Source organism: Indicator indicator, chromosome Z (genome assembly GCF_027791375.1).
Source record: "Indicator indicator isolate 239-I01 chromosome Z, UM_Iind_1.1, whole genome shotgun sequence".
NCBI lineage: Eukaryota > Metazoa > Chordata > Aves > Piciformes > Indicatoridae > Indicator > Indicator indicator.
Genome location: NC_072053.1, coordinates 8499539 through 8505538, shown reverse-complemented (window position 1 = coordinate 8505538; position 6000 = coordinate 8499539).

The window sequence follows — 6000 nt, the reverse complement described above, 5'->3', positions numbered from 1 at the left end:
TTATTGCTCTTATTGAGCACTTTATGAGTTCTAGGCTTGGTCCCTGTTTCTTTTTTTGATACTTCTGGTCATTTGGAAAGGACAAGATTATCTCATCATCCTCTTGTTCCAAACTTTATGTAAATGTTTGGGACTGGAATGGACTCCTAGATCTTGTTTCAGCTCTTTGTTGCAGGCAGTTACATTTCTTGACTTCAGGGATTTCATCTTCTAGTTGGTTAGGCCTTTTCACTTCCACACCTGACAAACTTTTGTATTACTTCGAAATCTTTTTCCCACTCACCAATTATCACTTGAAGTATTAGAATTTGTTAAAGCTGGTTAAACTGTCTGGATGCAAACCACCTTGTGGTTACAAAAACTATGGAAAGTCTCGACAATGATAAGATTATCTCTACCCATGAGACAGTAGCTGCCCCAGCGTGGGGGGGAGGTGGGGTTGTGTTGGAAAGGCCCCCTGGAATGTGCAACAGAGCACCTCCTGGCCTAATAAGCCCAGCGATGTGTAGTGGTGTGTGAACAGGTGGGAGGCAAAGCCGGGGGCGGAGGCCCAGACTGGTGCCGGACTCCTGCAAGCACACAGGAATATGCATTAAGACACGCCCCGGGAGGTAACACCTGGATGACAATGTGACTATGGTGAAGGAGCAGGGGAGCTGCAAAAAACCTGTATGAAAGTACTAAGTTCTGCCTGCTCAGCAGAAGACGAACTCGCTGAAACACTGCACACTGCAGGCTGCTCAGAGGAGGGAAAAACATCACAGAACTCAGTTGGACCTCTCTTATCTCCTCTTCGGCTAAGGGCAGCACAAGCCAGACTTGGACCCTGAGACATGTCTCTCTTCCTCTTCTTTCCTCCAAGCCGAGGAAGTGACTCAGCAGCACCCTCCTCTGGCCAAAAGCAGAAAAGCATCTTGGGCGAGATAATGTAATTCCTTTCCTGCTCTCTCTCCATTTTTTCTGTCTCCCTCTGTCTCTCTCTCTGTTCAGTCTCACTTTCATAAATAAATTCATGTGAATTTGTTCTAATGCTTGTCTTTGTACAGATGCCCTCTTCCTGAAATAAGCTGTGTTAACAGCGAGTTTGCTGATGATACAAAACTGGGGGGTTGGCTGACACCTGTCAGGCTGTGCAGCCATCCAACATGACCTGGACAGGCTGGAGAGCTGGGTGCAGGCAAACCTCATGAAGTTTAATAAGGACAAGTGCAGGGTCCTACATCTGGGGAGAAATAACAACAGGCACCAGGGCAGGTTAGGGGCTGCCCTGCTGGAAAGCAGCTCCACAGAGAAAGACCTTGGAGTGCTGGTGGACAGTAAGTTCTCCATGGAACAACAATGTGCTCTTGTGGCCAGGAGAGCCAAGGGGATCCTGGGATGCATCAAGAAAGGTGTGTCCAGCAGGTCTAGGGAAGTTCTTCTACCTCTCTACTCTGCCCTGGTGAGACCACACCTGGAATACTGTGTCCAGTTTTGGGCTCCTCAGTTCAAGAGAGGCAGAGAACTGCTGGAGAGAATCCAACGGAGTGCCCCGAGGCACATTGTCAGAGAGTATTTCTTGCATTGATACTTTCATCCTTACTAAAAGATACTGGGAAGTGTTTGGGCACTTTTGTAAAGAAACGTTTCTTTTCCATAAGCTTTCTATTAATTAGAAGTATTTTTCTGCCACAAAATTTAATTTTTTGACATTTTAGCTGAAAACATTTTTGTTTTTGTCTCGACACTCAGAGACGTTTGTTATGGTTTAGTTTGTTCATTGTTTGTTGCAAGAGTATTTGCTTATGCAGTAATTTCTTGATGCCTGGGCTTATCTGTGTATTAGCTTGTTGTATTTACTGTCAGTTGTTTAAAGGTATCTTTAATTTATCTTTAGTACTAATAAGCAACCCCATGGAGGAGCAAGGGGAAAAGGATGTGGGGATCCTGGTGGACAGAAGGATGACCATGAGCCGGCAATGTGCCCTTGTAGCCAAGAAGGAGAGTGGCATCCTGGGGTGTATTAGAAGGGGTGTTGTTAGTAGGTCAAGAGAGGTTCTCCTCCCCCCACTACTCTGCCCTGATGAGGCTTCATCTGGAATATTATGTCTAGTTCTGGTCCTCTCAGTTCAAGAATGACCTCAGGGAACTGCTTGACAGAGTCCAGCACAGAGCTCTAAAGATGATTAAGGGAGTAGAACACCTTCCTTTTAAAGGAAAAGCTGAGAGAGCTGGGTCTCTAGCTTGGGGAAGAAGAGGCTGAGGGGTGACCTCAGTCATATTTATAAAGATGTGAAGGGTGAGTGAGAGGAGGACGAAGCCAGGCTCTTCTCAGAGATGCCCAATGATAGGACAAGGGACAGTGGGTGTAAGCTGGAGCACAGGAAGCTCCACATGAACATAAGAAAAAACTTTTTCACTGTGAGGGTGACAAAACACTGGAACAACCTGCCCAGAGAGCTTGTGTGGTCTCCTTCTCTGGAAACATTCAAAACCTGCGTGGATGTGTTCCTGTGTGACCTGCTGTAGGTGATCCTGCTCAGGCGTGGGGGTTGGACTGAATGATCTTTTGAGGTCCCTTCAAACCCCTAACATTTTGTGATTATATGCAGCAATGAGGGTTGCTGTGTGACACCCAACCCAGGGGGTTCTGTTAGTCTTTCATTCTTTGTCTCTCTTCTGGGCCCTTGCTGAATGAGTTTTGGTGTATGCCTCAGGAGGGAAGTAAGATGTTACTTTTACAGCTACGCTTACTTCTGCTGTGCCTTTACTGCATTTTACCCTAATTACTGCATCATTACCCTTTTTGTAGGTTGAGGAAAACACTCCACAGTGGGGTTACTCCACATTGCACTAGGATGTTAAGGTCTCCCTTCCCTTGGACAGCAGCAGCTTCTTCATTAAAGCCCTTAACAGAGAAGCATTACTTTTTATTATACTTTTTAATTATACTTTTTATTATACTTCCAGTAAAATTCAAAGTTGTTGTATCATCCTCTGAGTTTTGAACATCTAAATACTTGAGGCAACTGTATGTTGTTTTTAAATATCCTTACATTCAGATTGGTTCCCTTGATCATCCTGTCATAATAGATGTTGCTTTCACTGTCTAATTGTGATTCCTCCCATCACGGTAGCAGCAGAAATTGCCTGTGCAAATTCATAATCTCGGTGGGCATCTGCCCAAGAAGAACTAAGATTTGTTTTTATAAGCTATTCTCATTATTGCTTTTTAAAAAAATGTGTGTACAGGTTAAGTTTATATTTTAAAATGGCCTAACTTTTGAGGGAGAAGGCTGTAACTTCTGCCTTCTATGGCAGCTTGTCTGAGTGTTCATCTCTGCCAGCTGATACGTTCAGGGAAAAATACAGGAATTAATTACACTTCATCAGCATGTGTCTCTGTCTGGATTTCAGAAATTTGGGGATAAACTGAACTGTATACAATTCTTAAAAAACAAAATCTTCACTGTTCAATGTCATATTTTACTATGTTTTTTTAAATGACTAATCATAAATTCATTTTTTAATCTGCTTAGAGAGAAAACCTCTGAATTATGATTAGATCTGCAGTGTGTTGCTAGCACAGGAGGTGCCTTCTTTATGGTCAAATTTAAAATAGTGGGTTTGGCTTGCTGAGTCCTTTAGTGCTTCCTTAGGTGTTGAACTGATCATAGCATGGCTTTCTAAATCTCATTTCCAATGGGCACTATGGCTGAGACAAGCTTTGAGCTGGAAGTGGGAGAAGACCTCCAGAGGTTCCTATCAGCTGAGATTTTTTTTTTTTAATGATTTAATTATACATTTCACCTGCCACATCGTGCATACTCCCACAGAGGATTAATATGGACAGAGGAGGAGTTTTAAGTAATTCTTCTGTAATTCATTGAGTTTGATTCATACAAACTTGCTTTCATCTTTGTTGAGCTTGCAAGGAATTTGAAGTAAAGAATTTGTACAAAGTAACTTAACTGCTTCTGTCACCAGAGCACCTTGGTCCCTTATCCAAGTCCTGGGGTTCTGTTGCCCATTCTGCAGCAACTAAAAGCAAGTTTATGCTTGGGTTGTGTGACATGCCAAAGCCAAGGACCTTCCTATGAGGTGTGTGCCTTCTTTCACTCAGCTGAATCCATCATCAGCCAAGGAGATGCCCATCCCAGATACCAGATGTCCTTTGAAGAACAGGAATTTTGCATATGTTTTTTAATAGGGCTAAGTTGTGTAGAGGTCTATAAGACCTATTGTCTTTTACAATGAATTAATAGCTTGGTATTTTATCAGAACAAGTAATCATTAAAGAATTTTATGTCTTTCACCAAAAAATTGAAAAGGAAGAAAGAAGAAAAACAAAAAAAGGCAAAACCTAAAACACAAACCCCTGAGTTTTCTTAAGATGTATCAAACTGGATCTTGAAGGTATTGCACTGACAATAATACTTTAAGGTGAAAATGTGCAGCTGGGAAATATTTTACAAAAGGCATTCTTCCCTCTAATTCTGGATATCACTATTAATAATGGAAACAAACCAAAACAACAACTTGTCCTTTTTATGTATACAGTGTGAGTGTTCTTAGCAGGATGGTTATCTGTGACTACCATTAGCCTTTCTGTATCTGGTCATGCTCTTGTTACATGAACAAAATGACCAGCTAGTGGATTAATGGTTTACTAGTGTAAGAATCCAACCTGTTGTTAGTTGGAAAATTAATTGGTTGTACTGTGTAATAGATGCATAAAAGCTGCAAAAGGGTGATAAGGAAAAACAACAGTAAATTAATGAATGATTTAGTTTACTATTTTTCTTGTGCAGATGCATTGAATTGTGGCAATATTCTTTTTGACGTGCTGCATAATTGTAAAAGACAAAAATTAAAACAACTCCAAATGCCTTTCTCCTTACAGAAAAATCAAGCAAAAAAAGGACAGGAAAAGGCATTTTGAAAATTGTACTTTGTACATCATGCCTTAAACAAAGCCTTGAAAACTGCCTTTCTACAGCATTCTTGTGCACTGACTTGCTGTTCTGAACTTCCTTAAACCAAAATGTGAGGGTTTTCACCATTTTTTTTCACTGTTTGCCTAGAATTTGCTTTCATTGTATGGTTGCATAGCATTTTGCAAGGAAGATGTAAACCAAAAGTAAAACAGATGTTTTCTCCCTTTCTAAACTTATCACCTAGATTTGAAATCAACCATCTCCTGGGTGGTGTGTTTTACTGAAAACTGTAACTTACGTGGGCAGGAATTCTTACACACAAAGCACCACTTCCATCTTACATAGTTTAAATATGTAAGGGGTTTATGTCATTAATCTTTCTGTAAATTAGAGTGGATGAGCCTCACTAATTTTTCACTATAAGGTGTGGGAACTGGTCCAAATGGGTCTCACTGGATCAGAAGCCACAGCTCTTAAAAGAAAACTGGCAAGGAAGAAGTTGCAGTTTGTGGTTGTTTCTTGATCAAGATGAAGTGAAGTTTGTGAAATGTTTTATGTTGGGGTAAGCGTGGAATTTGACATTAGAAATTCAGGTCTGGCTTCCAATTCTTTGCTTAAAATATATTATGGATGACTGGTGAGTTTTAAGACTTCAGATATGGCAGAACTGTATCGCCACTGAAGTGGAATCACAGTAGGCCAGCAGATGGAAAAAGTCTTTCTCAAACAACACTTTGTACAAGTTTAGCTATGTTGCATGAAAGTGTTCCAGTTTTCCTGCATAGAGACAACCCGAGAAAGAAGGATCAAGTACCTTTGGTAGTGAAAGGACGTGTCTATTTCCATATTCTCTGAGTGAATGGGGGGAAAATAACTTTTATTCAGGCATTGTTAACAAGAGCAAGTAACAACAAACATTAACGTTAATCTTTCACATTACTTCTGCATCAGTATTAAGCACAAAATAACTGGCAACACTACAGAAGAACTGCCACTTCTCAAGACATTTGCCATTTTCCTTCATTCTCTGAACATTTCCTTAAAAAGTTGCTGTTTCACTTGAGTAATCCCATATATGCTGTTA